This window comes from Conger conger, chromosome 6 (genome assembly GCF_963514075.1).
Source record: "Conger conger chromosome 6, fConCon1.1, whole genome shotgun sequence".
Taxonomy (NCBI): domain Eukaryota; kingdom Metazoa; phylum Chordata; class Actinopteri; order Anguilliformes; family Congridae; genus Conger; species Conger conger.
This window is the reverse complement of record NC_083765.1, coordinates 21,273,213-21,285,754: the sequence shown is the minus strand read 5'-3', so window position 1 is coordinate 21,285,754 and position 12,542 is coordinate 21,273,213. Positions and strand designations below refer to the sequence as shown.

The following is a 12,542-nucleotide window of genomic DNA, read 5'->3' as shown; positions in this document are numbered from 1 at the left end:
AATAATAATAATAATAATAATAATAATAATAATAGGCTAGTAGTAGAAGAAGTATTAACATTATTTAACGTTAAGTGCGTTAGCCGTAAATGAAAAGTTCACGAACCGCTATTTCCTGTGTAAGATTGGTAAAAATACAGTTTTTGTTATTCAAAGTTAAACACAAATCTCACTGCAGTTTCACCGAATCGCGGCACAAAAAGAGCACGTGCCATTAGTGCGGTGTAGGAGATTTCAGTGGCGCATTAAAGCTTTGGGGCTTAGGCTTCCTAGCATGCAAAATTATTTCGAATTATTTTACAGACACACACGTACACATACACATGAACACACTGACACACACATGTGTACTGTTCTGTTGCTTGAAACTGCCAAAATGAATAATTTACCATGCATTTACTACATTATGAAAAACAATATTGATAAGGCCCTGTGAAAGTTTGTTTATTTACAAACAAATATCGTTTGGTAGACTAAACGGGCTAATATGCAAAAGGAAATTAAAATGAGAACATCCTTATTTGTAATGTAATCTTATATTTGCGTGGGCTCGGGATCTTTTCGGATGGGAGTCGCATGCAGTCCATTTGGGTATTTTCCGATGCGCATGGGTTTATAGGTGTCCTTTACATTTGATATATAATACATTAATTTTACTTATTTTGTATATAACAAGCGTTATATAAAATCCACTTATAATGCTTTGTTTACCCTCGTTGTTGTTGTTGTTATTATTATTATTAATAGCAACAACAGCAATAATACAAATAATAATAATGATAATAATAATAATAATAATAATAGTAATAGTAGTAATAATAATAATAATAATAATAATAATAGCAGAGCAAATGTACCTGTTACTTCATGATGAGTTATGCTATTGATTACAAGAACACCAATGAAAATCTTTTCTGTGTAACAGGCCTACTCGACCTTATTAGAGCCATATCGATATCGCATTCCTTTTCATTATTTTATTTATTTATTTATTACTACAGATCAATATGCCCTTCTGAATCCGACCGTCCTCCGCCAAGCCACTCCACAGTTTTAACGTAACAGAACTAGCGACTGATTTCAGGTCAGTTACGTATTTTAAGACTCTTCCAAAGTGGAACGAATTCCTTTGCATGCATTATCTTACACTTTGGGGGTAATATGGTCCATTCACTTACCTGTAGTCGTAACAATACTCTTTCTCCCCCTCTCCCAGTTATTTCTTTTTTTTTTTATTATTATCTTAGTTCGTATCGACTGGACAAGCGAGACATCCAAAAGGACAATCGAAGCTGACTGATTCCCGATGAGATCTGCTGGCATCTAAGTCATAGGTCCAAAATAACACTTTGGCTCGCGTTCGGGAGTCAAATGTCCTGACGCTCCGTGGTTCACTCTCAAACTCTACTCTCTGTTTGATAAATGTCGCAACGACAAATAAGGCTATACCAGCGTCTTAAATGTGTTGGAGTTAAAGAGGAAACCTGTCACAATCAGGTGGATAACCTCAGCAGGTAATTTCTACCGATGGCCGGTCTTCGATGTTTATCCCGAAGAGCACACGGGTACTTTTCCCTTTCCTCTCTCTCTTTCTCTCTGTGTGCGCGCATTTCAGTGGGTGTGTTTGAGGCTGCGTGAGCGCGCCTGTGGTTAAAGAGACCGGGCCGGGTCCATATGACATTTCACAGTATTTAAAGCAGTAGCGCTTACGTTACACGACTGCTTAGCCTAATCATCTTTCTATTACATTTACGAGGGAAACGAAAACGAACAACGTCAGTGCCATTTTCTTCCAGATAATATTGACGTTAAAAATAAACACTGAACCGATGATGAATAACTAATAGGCTATGCAAAATAAGTTATTCTCCTGTTACTCTTGTTTCCGCAACCTGTATCATCAATATCATCATCATCTTAAGATACCAAAAACAGTCTGATCTAACCGAACGTATAGATAAACCATTTGCTCATTCAAGCGATATTGCTTTGCACTCAGTTTGATAGAACTGACCGTGCGTGGAATATAACCATAAATCATAAATTTAAATTCTATTTTCGGGTAAGATAATTAAGATAATTACACGCGTAAATAATGTGGCTTGTTTAGATCATATATGTGACAAGCATTATCTATGCCTGTTCATAGACCTTTTCATAAACGAAATTATCGGGTATTACTCAAAAGAAGGCTATAGACTACAGCATTAACAATAATGTATACACATACATTGTTCAGTATGCGTTTGGGATCGACAGGTCTTCTAAATTTCACAAATTGCTTTTTATTAAGACAGGGACACTTATTGCTCTTTAAATGATCTGGCAATTCTAGCACACGTGTCACTGTTATTTATATTACAATTAACGCAACAATTAAAGTTATTATTGACTCGTTAACATACCAGGGGTCGTGGACATATCACACTATAAGGACATAAGATTCGTAAATGAACACACAAACACACACACACACACACACACACACACACACACACACTAAACGGGGTTGCAGAGGAGAGCAGCTGGAAGCAGATGCACACACGCTCGGAAGAAACGTGATTTAAGGATAGTGATTTTCTTTCGTGGACTGACAAGCCAAATGAGGCGGACAAGCGTTCCAGGCGCCTAATCCTTGTTTTACATTTTTAGTCATACTCCCTCTAAACAGCTAATTAATGCACAGGATCACATGGGAATTTCACAGCGGAGACGGAGCGGGAGACGCGGGGCAGTAACGGAATAAAATAGGACTTGTCGTCACCTGCACGAGGCCTAATAAACATATATGAACTTTTTACAACAAATTTGCAGGTTTATTTGCTGAATTTGGCGTGGAGGGAATAGGCCTATATATTTTTTATTTTTTCTAGAATTTTTTTAATGAATAGGTTTTGTTTGTAAGTCAGTTCTGCGTTTTTCAATATTTGCATTCAACTAAAATGTATAGCCTTCACTATTCATTCAAAAAAGAAAAGAAAAACAACATTTTAGTAATAGCCATGGCGTGTTATAACCATTACATTATACGAGAGACGAAAGCCATTGTACGTGATTAAGTCAATTAAAACATTCCAATCCAATCCTAAATGATTTCTCCACATACTTCGAAAGTCCTACTTCGTAGGAAATATCAATGCCCTCCTGTCTCCCCATTCATAAGATGCGATATTTGCAAACATATCACAGTGATCTATCTAATTAGCAGTTCACACGCTATCCTGGGACGAACCGTGGCTGTTAACTAGGCTAAAAATATTAACGGAAATGTAATTTCCTGAAAACGCTAGCGACCAATACAAGCTATAGGCTACTGAGTATATGAACTCCGCATAGTGATCTATATGCATTGTTAGTAAAACATGGATGCAAATTTTTAAAAACGCGTGAAATCTGAGATAACACTTCTGTCGCTAACGGCTTATGTGGGTTTATACCGCATGCAGCCCATAGCCCTGTCGTAGCGAGATACTAGGCCTCTCGGATTGCTGCGCAAACCGCGCTCAGTACCATCTGGAGAGTAGTGAAGAAGGGCTTTCTCACAGAGAAAGTGCGCTGGAATGTTCCGCGGGTTGAGGAGAGAAAAAAAGGGCCGGCTCAATAAGATCTTCTGCCCTGGGGCTAGCCTGCAGGCCCCGTTCCATTTCAAGCACTTATCGATTAGCTGTTGTCATCTTTGGCGACGCAGAAGGACACTTGAAAGAATTTCTGATAGCGCTCAGATCTGGGGAAGGAGGTGACCTGGTTAAGCGTTCACCAATATTCTTCATTTCCACATTAATCACGTCGCATAAAACATAACCGTTTGAATAAAAGTTTCAGCAAAAGTTGTAACTTTTTAAAATGTAGGCCATATTCAAGACCTCCGGGTCTACAGGCCGCGAATAAAAGCGCAATAAACAGCTTAAACTATGCCCATAGGCTTGCCGTAAACAAGCAAACTTTTAATATAGCCGGGGAAAAAATAAAACATTGCAGGCAAAACTGCGCGTTCATTATCATATTATTTAAAGCCAAAACAGAAAGTGTATGTTTTTTCCATGTTAGGTCTCTGTCTAATGTTTTGCTTCCGTGATAATGACAGGCAATTAAATAGGATGTGGTGTATTTATCCTCGAGTTTTTAATTCGGGGAGCAAGTGACTGAGCGACGACAATAAACACTTCGTTATCCCCATCATAAAATGTGCCTGAGGAAGATGAACCTCCATCGAGCATATTTAGACTAAATCCGAAATCATGCTATCTGTCAATATTTTGGGTGGAATTCGGATGCAGGCTCGTACGTGGGCTGCTTCTGTGGGCCAAATAAGATAAAAACAAACGGTCACACAAGAATTTAAAAACAGGAATTGTTTTTAAACCTGACATTTTCAATGTAGCCTATGAACGCATTCAGGCTGTTTTCCCCAATTCTCAATCTCTTGATAGTGAAAGCAAGTGCTTTCTTTATAATATATATTCATTTTTAAAGAAACATTTAAACACATACCCTATTTAGGCCTTCCACCTATGTCTAATGAATTTCAAAACAATTTCGGAGCAACAATATGATTAACATAAAACTGGTAACGGTGGGTACATCTGCTGCTAGGTTAATATGGACATATGATGAATGAAATATCGATTTTCAACTGATTTACGCATTCATTTAGCGACATTTCACATATTTACAGTCTTTTTTCTTAAAATAATTGCTTGGGAATAATATTTATGCTTACACACAATTGTTTGCATTAATTAAAGTTCAAAATGGCGTTAATTGTGTTGCGTTTAACAACGCATTGCGGCTCCCAATAAAATAAAATAAAAAATCAACTTTAGGACATCAAACTTGCAAATGGTACAGTTTTGGCCACAAAGAAGGAAACTTAAGCGTAACCATTAATAAATATTCCTTGGCATTATGTTGGATAGCTAATGTATATGTGGTGTCATGTTGTTATTGATGTGCCATCACATCAAGTGCTGCATATTTATTTCCACAATAGTTTATATTCGCTGACGCATGGGATTAATGACTTGGTATAACAAGCTATCTTCCATGCTATACTTTCGAGTGATTAAAGCTGAATCCAGTTTGGGGCATACGGAATCAATTAAATGATCATTTCTTCTACTCTCTTATTCATTAAAAAAACTTTTCCCAGAGAAAATATGCGTCCTTTCGCGGCCTCAGACCGCACTCAATTTTCGTATCGAGTCTCTCGCCACCCTCCTAGGACCGTATAATGAAATTTGGATTGAAATTTGTTTCCGAAGCCACGGGTCTTTAAACAAACGAGTTTATACCGTATTAACACGTATAACAGAACCAGAGCGCGAATAATACTTAATTGTGTGTGTAACTGCATCGCTAGTGATTTCTCTCTCTCTCTCTCTCTCTCTCTCTCTCTCTCTCTCTCTCTCTGTGCGTGTGTGCGCATACGTGCGAGAGAGAGGGATAGATAGATAGATAGATAGAGTGATTGAGAGAGAGAGAGAGAGAGAGAGAGAGAGATCTTATTGACTATCTTAAAATCCATCCGGTAATTACATTGGTCTAGTCCCTTGGTGCAGCATCTCCCTCGCTAACAATACCAGCGAGAAAAGCGCTGTTCACATGAAGAAATGATTTCATTAAAGGTGTGACCTATTGACACGTTATTGATACTCATAACATGTCATCCCCAGTATGAAACATGGAAAAGAACAGCTCCAGCCCCAGTTCAGCTGCAGTTCGCAGTGGTTAAAATGAAACCGTGAAAACGACTTCACTTGATAGAATGAATGGCTCATAATTCTTCCTCAAGTGCATCCCTACCTTTAGGCCCAATCAGAAGTAGGATAGACTGCTTTTTGGGATAGAATATATTTTCCAGCCAACAAAATCTTATGTGACATGCAATTTGCCCCCCAAGAAATAGAAAGTAACCCCTCCTATAACCCCCCACCCCCTCAACATTCCAAAAAACAACAACAACATGAAAGTTACAGACAAGGTTGCGTGCATGAAATCCAAGGAAATAGTTTTGATTTATAATAACAAAGATGTTGCCAGTACTCTAAACAGTCACTTTCTTGAGAGCTCTACCACAGAAGAGGTCACAAACATGCCTACCAGTGCATCCAATGTACAGAAAATCTTCTGGGGCTGTGCTGAGATAAAAGAATGAGAAATACTAGAAAAAATGATGAAAACTTATGATGAAGACAAATAACCCAGCCGACCACGATGGCACATGTCCAAGAGTGTTCAAAGAGCTACAAAGCATAATTTATAAACCACTGACATGTAGGTTTATGCAATCCCTAAAACTGGAGATATTTCAGAGAATTATAAGCTGATAAGGACTGATCCAGGTAACCACAGGCTGTGTACCTTATGTAAAACATACAATCTATTATTAGGGACAAGCAGGAGTCCTTCCTTGAAAAACAACTTTAGGGATATATTTTTTTTTCAGGGGAAGGTCATGGCTCACAAACCTCCTGGACTTCTCACAGGAAGCCACAAAGTGTTCTGACTCAAGCCAGGCTTATGATATTACACATTTGGACTTCCAAAAAAGCATTTGATAAAGTACCATGACAGAGTTTCATTGTGGAAATAAAGTCGGTAGGAATTACAGGAGTTATTTCGGAACAGATTTGAAATCGGGCGCAAGGTAGAACACACATAGCAACTGTTGGCACTTCAGTGAGGAAGTTGATTCCAACAAATAGGCTGTTGTGAATTCTGCTTACTCTTATTTTCAGAAATGACTTTGATTGGGAAATCAGTAGCAAATTAATAACATCATCATTTGATATAAACTTGGGAGTTTGGCCAACAGTTTGGAATCTACTAGAGTACTCCAAGAAGACTTTAACAGAAAAGTGTGAAAGTGTACACAAGTGTATTTTATGGCAGGTACAAAATAGAAATGTATTTCATTTGAAAATGACTTGAGATTGGCATTGAGCTTGTGCAGTACAAATGTCAGCATTCGTTTTTTATAGGCCTACAAAGAAAAAAAAAAGATATAAACTAAAATATAAAGAATTGAGTATAAAACATATTTTGTTCAAAACCTCTGTCAGACCACAGGTCAACTATCACATGCAGATCTGGGCACCACATGACAAGCAAGTTTTAGAAGCTCTTGAAAAAGTTCAAAGAAGGGCAACAAGATTGGTTCCTGGCATGAAATTTAAAAGGTACAAATGAACAACTGAACAAGCTGGCATAGTTGTGAGTGAGCTGAAGGTAAATTCCATACAGATATGAGGGAACAGGTCAGGTAGCACTTTCAATGAATGGTCCCTGAATGGACTCAATGACTCCTTCATATTGATGGTTTGGAGCATGTGATATTTTAGGCCAAAAGAAGTATTATATATCAAAAGAAAGCGCTTGCTGAGATCTATATATTGGCAAAAGTAAAATGTGCCATCCTTAACTACACTGAAATAAAGACTAAGGACCTAAAGACTCATCCCAAAAAGCTTGGCTCATTTATTCATTTGTTTTGGCTCTCCTGCAAAATTTGGAAAATGGCACTTACACTCCTTGCGCACCAAACCCTCGATATGTGTTTCATAGCACCTTTATAAGCACTGTAAATACATCTATGAATGCTTCTGTCCCTCACCACAAACAATGAATGTGCTATGTTGCACTTATTAAGGAGTTATATGGCACTTATGAAGGATGGTTCACAGAAAGTACTACCATATTTTTTTTTTACACAGAGTTATTAGTCCATGGGATAGTTTGCCAGATTACTTAAAACCTCTTTGAATTCATGTTCAGGGTTGACGTAGTGCAGGATACTATCTAGTTTGTAGGCAAATTATAAGCCTAGAAAGTCTGAATAAACTGTTCTCAATATGTATCCTGATGTTTTCTTATTTTAGGGTGGGTTCTGTGTTGAAATGGGATAGTGATTCCCATACATATTTATTCCAAGGACAACAAAACTAAGCAGAACAACCGTGTTTAAGTGCCATGGATAGTTGACACAGGGAAATGAAAGCATTTCACTCTGACTTGGACCACACATTCCAAGGAACACTGATTAAAAATAAAAAATAAAAACCCCAACATGTTTCTACGTTAGACAAAGTGTGATTGCCGCTCGGCAGTTGCGCAGAGACCAGCTATAGAACATTCAAACATTGCCACTATTAAAACGTGTTGCCATTACATTACACCTAAGCTGCGGACTCTATAAATGATTTTTTAAAGCCCACATATCTCCTAGCTTAGAGGAGTTCAGATATTGGATGAAAGCTAGAGGAGCAAAACAGCAAACCCTCGGGATGGGCAAACGGGAACGATGTGGTTCTGCTAAGACCAAAACCCGATTAGTAGTAAAATGAGCAGTGTGTGTGTGTGTGTGTGTGTGTGTGAGTGTATGTGGGTGTTATACATCCATGTCTGTATGTGTTGGGGTTTGTGAATGTGAATGTATGTGTGTGTGTGTATTCTGCGTGCATATGTGCTTATGTGTGTCAGTGTGTGTGTTTTACATGTGTCAGCGTTTATAGACGTGTATGTGTATGCAAGTTCATGGGTGTATAATATGTGTGATGGTGTATGTGAATGCTGTGAATGCGTGTTTGTGTGTGTATACTATGTATTATATTTGTGTATGAGTGTGTGCACGTGCATGGGTGTGTGTGGGTGTGCGTGCTTGTGTGCGTGTGCGTGTGTGTGTGGTTACAATTACACCTGACACTACAGATGCAAAGGGGGGATTATACTGCTTCAGCAGTTGCTAATCAATGTTGTGGGGGGGGGGGGGGGGGGGGGGGGTGTATGGTGGGGGAGGGGGGGGGGGATCGATGTTTATCTGCCGCTAACCTGCCAAAGGGGAAATCATCCAGGAATGAAACGAGTGTAATAACAGGGCCACGCTGAATCCCTATTAAACACATGAAAATCAGGTCAGCTGCAGCCACAGGAAACGCACACGGAACAGCCCGGCTCTAATTGGTCAAACAGCATTGACCAGGGGTGGGGCCTGGGGCAGTTGGTGGAGTTGGTGGGATTGTTGTTTGTTAGAATGTATTCTCAAAAAGCTAAGCAGCTAGGCTCATTGATTCAATTTGATGTGCTCCTTTGCAAACAGTACAGTCAGTTTGTTAATGTAGTGCAATTCAGTGTATGAAACAAATGGTAACACTTTACTTGAACATTACCTGATGTTGCTGTCATAACATTTACAGATAACAGAATGACAGTAATATGTAATTTGACATAACCTGACCTCATCTGTTATGCCATCTTGTGACAGGCATTACATCATATGTGTATGACAGTGTTATGTTGGCCTTATTGCAAGGAGTTTAAGTGTCAGCTAACACACAAACATACAGTGTAGCTTACTGAAAGGTATGGCTAATGGCTAATTCCTGAGTGATAAAGCCAGAGTCTATGTTATTTTATTATTTATTTGGGTGGGGGCATCCAGTGTCTGTGTGGGACTGTTGTCATGTCTGCCCCCCCCCCCCCCCCCCCCCCCCCCCCATTTGAGGCTGGGCCTGCTGGGTGCTGGATTAGCCCTAAATCTCCACTGCAGCACCTCCACCACATCAGCTAACCCTCTTCATTAATAATGGATGAACACAAAGTAATCCAGCAGTAAGACAGAGAGAGAGAGAGAGAGAGAGAGAGAGAGAGAGAGAGATGGCACATAAAAACCCCAAAAAGTCTGGAGCGGAGCAGGCACGAACGGTCAGGCTAACTGTCTCTGTCCCTTATTATTTGATCACTGTAAACATGGCGCTCGGTCGCGGCCACGGCGAACGGTTTTGTTTGCTGGTGGGCTGTTTATAAGGGTGTGTGCCTACGGTGGGAGTCCCATTGATTGTGTTTATTCAAGCCTCTCATTGACAACAGACACGCCTTGTCCTAATGGGCGTAGTGGGAGAAGCTCAGGCGCTAACTTAAATGGGATTAACATTGAGAATTTTCATAATTTCTTTGTACCGGTGGAATAAATCGCGAGGGGTCTTGTGGGATAAAATAGTCGATTTAAATTAGCGTGTTAAAAACGGTTACCAAGACTATCATCCACTATTCAATTTTAAGACAGTGGATAAGATAGACCAAAACACCACAGACACAAAAACAATGACACAACATGTAATTTTAGCCAAGGACAAAGTGCTGTTCAGATAGATTAATTTACTGATATATTTTGCTACCCTTATAGCCTATCCGTTATAAAACTGCCACCTCAAACGCAGTAATGTGTGCTACCTTTAACGCACAGGGAACTGAGACCTAGTGTCATTTTCTTGGCGCTCGAGGTCGCAGAACAGCACAAGTGCTTTTGTGTGGTGACCAGCACATTTGAAACGGCGAGGCAACAGCTGCGAAAGTTCCTCCAACAAAGAGACGAACCATATAATCCGGACGAGATCCCACCTCCACATTCTTAATTATGTCGCACTGGGCTGCAATAGGATAACACAAGACAAGAAGCACCAGCTTTGATCTCTTAGAGATTTTCCCCATGGACCAGTCATCTGAAGCCAAATATCGCCTTCTTCCTTTCCGCGATCAGCGATGAACCCTGCTTCACTCGTCTTCTCGCTCATTTTCTCCAGCAAAGAAGCGAGACACTTTTGATTTTGGCTATAAATTCAAGTTATTATATGAAGCCACCGTTTATATCCGCAGTTCTCGATATTCACATATAGAGTCTGTGCTGTTGGCTGCATGCCCTGTTAATAAGTAAAAATGCAATTTAATCCCAAATGAAGATTTTGCGCAACGCATCTGCTAATAATTCTGAACATAAGGAATATATAGTCTAATTAAATGTATAATTAAAGAATCATAAAGATAAATTAATAGATTATCAACTGAAATTACGATTAGCCCAATAGAATTAAAATCTATGTCAATTGTAAACGCATACAATGTAGTCAAAATGTACCTGTTCCAAGGATTTGGGCCTATATTCAGAAAATAGTATTGAATAAATTAGTCAAACTGTGATCAGTTTCTGATAAGAATATGCAAATTATGGAATTATTATAAATAGTGACAAGAGTAACAGCAATGTATGTGAATTAGCAATAAGTCATATTACTATTTTAGCTGCATACATTTCTAAAGGTGCAAAATAGCCTACTCGATTTTTCTCCGAAGAACGGTTCTGTGCCCCTTCAATTATGTTTTTAAAAGATTTGTAATTAAATATAATCACAGTATCAAGTATTGAGTAGACTATAAATGAGATGCCTACCTTTCTCTTCTACCTTTCCCCTTATTTAGGTGTAAATCGCATCGATCTGATGCCATGTTCACGCTCACGTTCACCCGGTCGAAAAATTAAGCGCCTGCAATGTTTTATAGAATTGCATTTCTCCATGTCAAAACAAGCATGAGGTATTGTCACTGAACCGACGAGCAATAGCTTATTCCAATGTGCGATGTTGTCTGTTTAAGATTACCTAGGGCTAAATTATGTCTTGAGGGTCGACCCGTTTGTTTATCCTTGCCATCATAAATCGATATCTGACATTTGGATCAAATGAAACTCTAGAACTTTCTCCTCCTCTGTAATAGATAGATTACACATAAGTAATAGATTGATGTAATAGTGGTTGCGGTTTGGGACACAGTCCTATAAATCTCTGATTTGTAACAAAGAAGACTGTAAAATTGGGTTTGAAATACCTTTAATATTGCGCTTCATTATGTCTGAAGTATATAAGCAATACCAGATGTAGCTTATTTGTATTTCTCTCCGTTCCTTTGATGCGCTCATAAATGCGTATTCTTTCATTTATTCATTTGTGAGTGAATACAATTAAGTAATTATTCACCGTCAAGTATGCTACTCATTTAGCAAAACAATTATTATACAAACTATCACAGATTAACAACGAAAATCGATTATTTTTATGCAACACTGTTTAGAAGAGTATATTCCATCATTTAGACTCGGTTCAATTTATCAATCGGAGCCGAAACTGTCACAGGCATATTCACACCAGAAGTCAGAATCGGTGCCGAGCATGAACTCTATCAGCGATACAAATCAACACGACCAGGATGTTAAGGATGTTTTTTTTTTTTTTTTTGCTTATATGGTAGGTGAACCGTACAAAAACCGAATTGCTGAAAAATGTAGGCCTTTGGTGAAAACTGTATTAGGCCTGTCTCCCAGGCGAAAGAAATTGACCAAACATCAGCTAATTCCGAAAGAAAACAGAACCATAATAAAAATCTACACGCGTCAACACAGCAGCATACAGTAGAGCCACACGTAAGGTACTGCGAGCGTGTTAAATGCTAACAGCCTTGCCCATTTGTAATAAAGTAGATGTACAGTTTTGAAGTGAATAACTCGTTCTCAGAACGTGTGCACAAGGCACGGTCGTTCATTTTTCTAAATATTTTGGTACTTATATCATATATTGTCAAATACCTTTTTGCAGGAATAGCCTACATAGCCTACCTCTGCGTCATGGAGACGTTCTACAGTTTAGTTATCAGCAGTCATCCGTATCACATACATTTAACTATTAATTAAACGCAGCAGACTATAGGTGTACTGTATG

The 12,542-nt window shown here is 38.8% G+C and overlaps 1 protein-coding gene across 1 annotated transcript in view; it reads right to left on the bottom strand.

Moving 5' to 3' along the window:
• Positions 1-1,310, bottom strand: part of LOC133131119 (pituitary homeobox 2) — a 10,581-nt gene extending 9,271 nt beyond the window's left edge. The window contains exon 1 of the mRNA XM_061246276.1: positions 1,179-1,310. The gene's annotated coding sequence lies outside the window, so the exon portion shown is untranslated. The remainder of the gene's footprint in view (positions 1-1,178) is intronic.
• Positions 1,311-12,542: the final 11,232 nt, after the last annotated feature.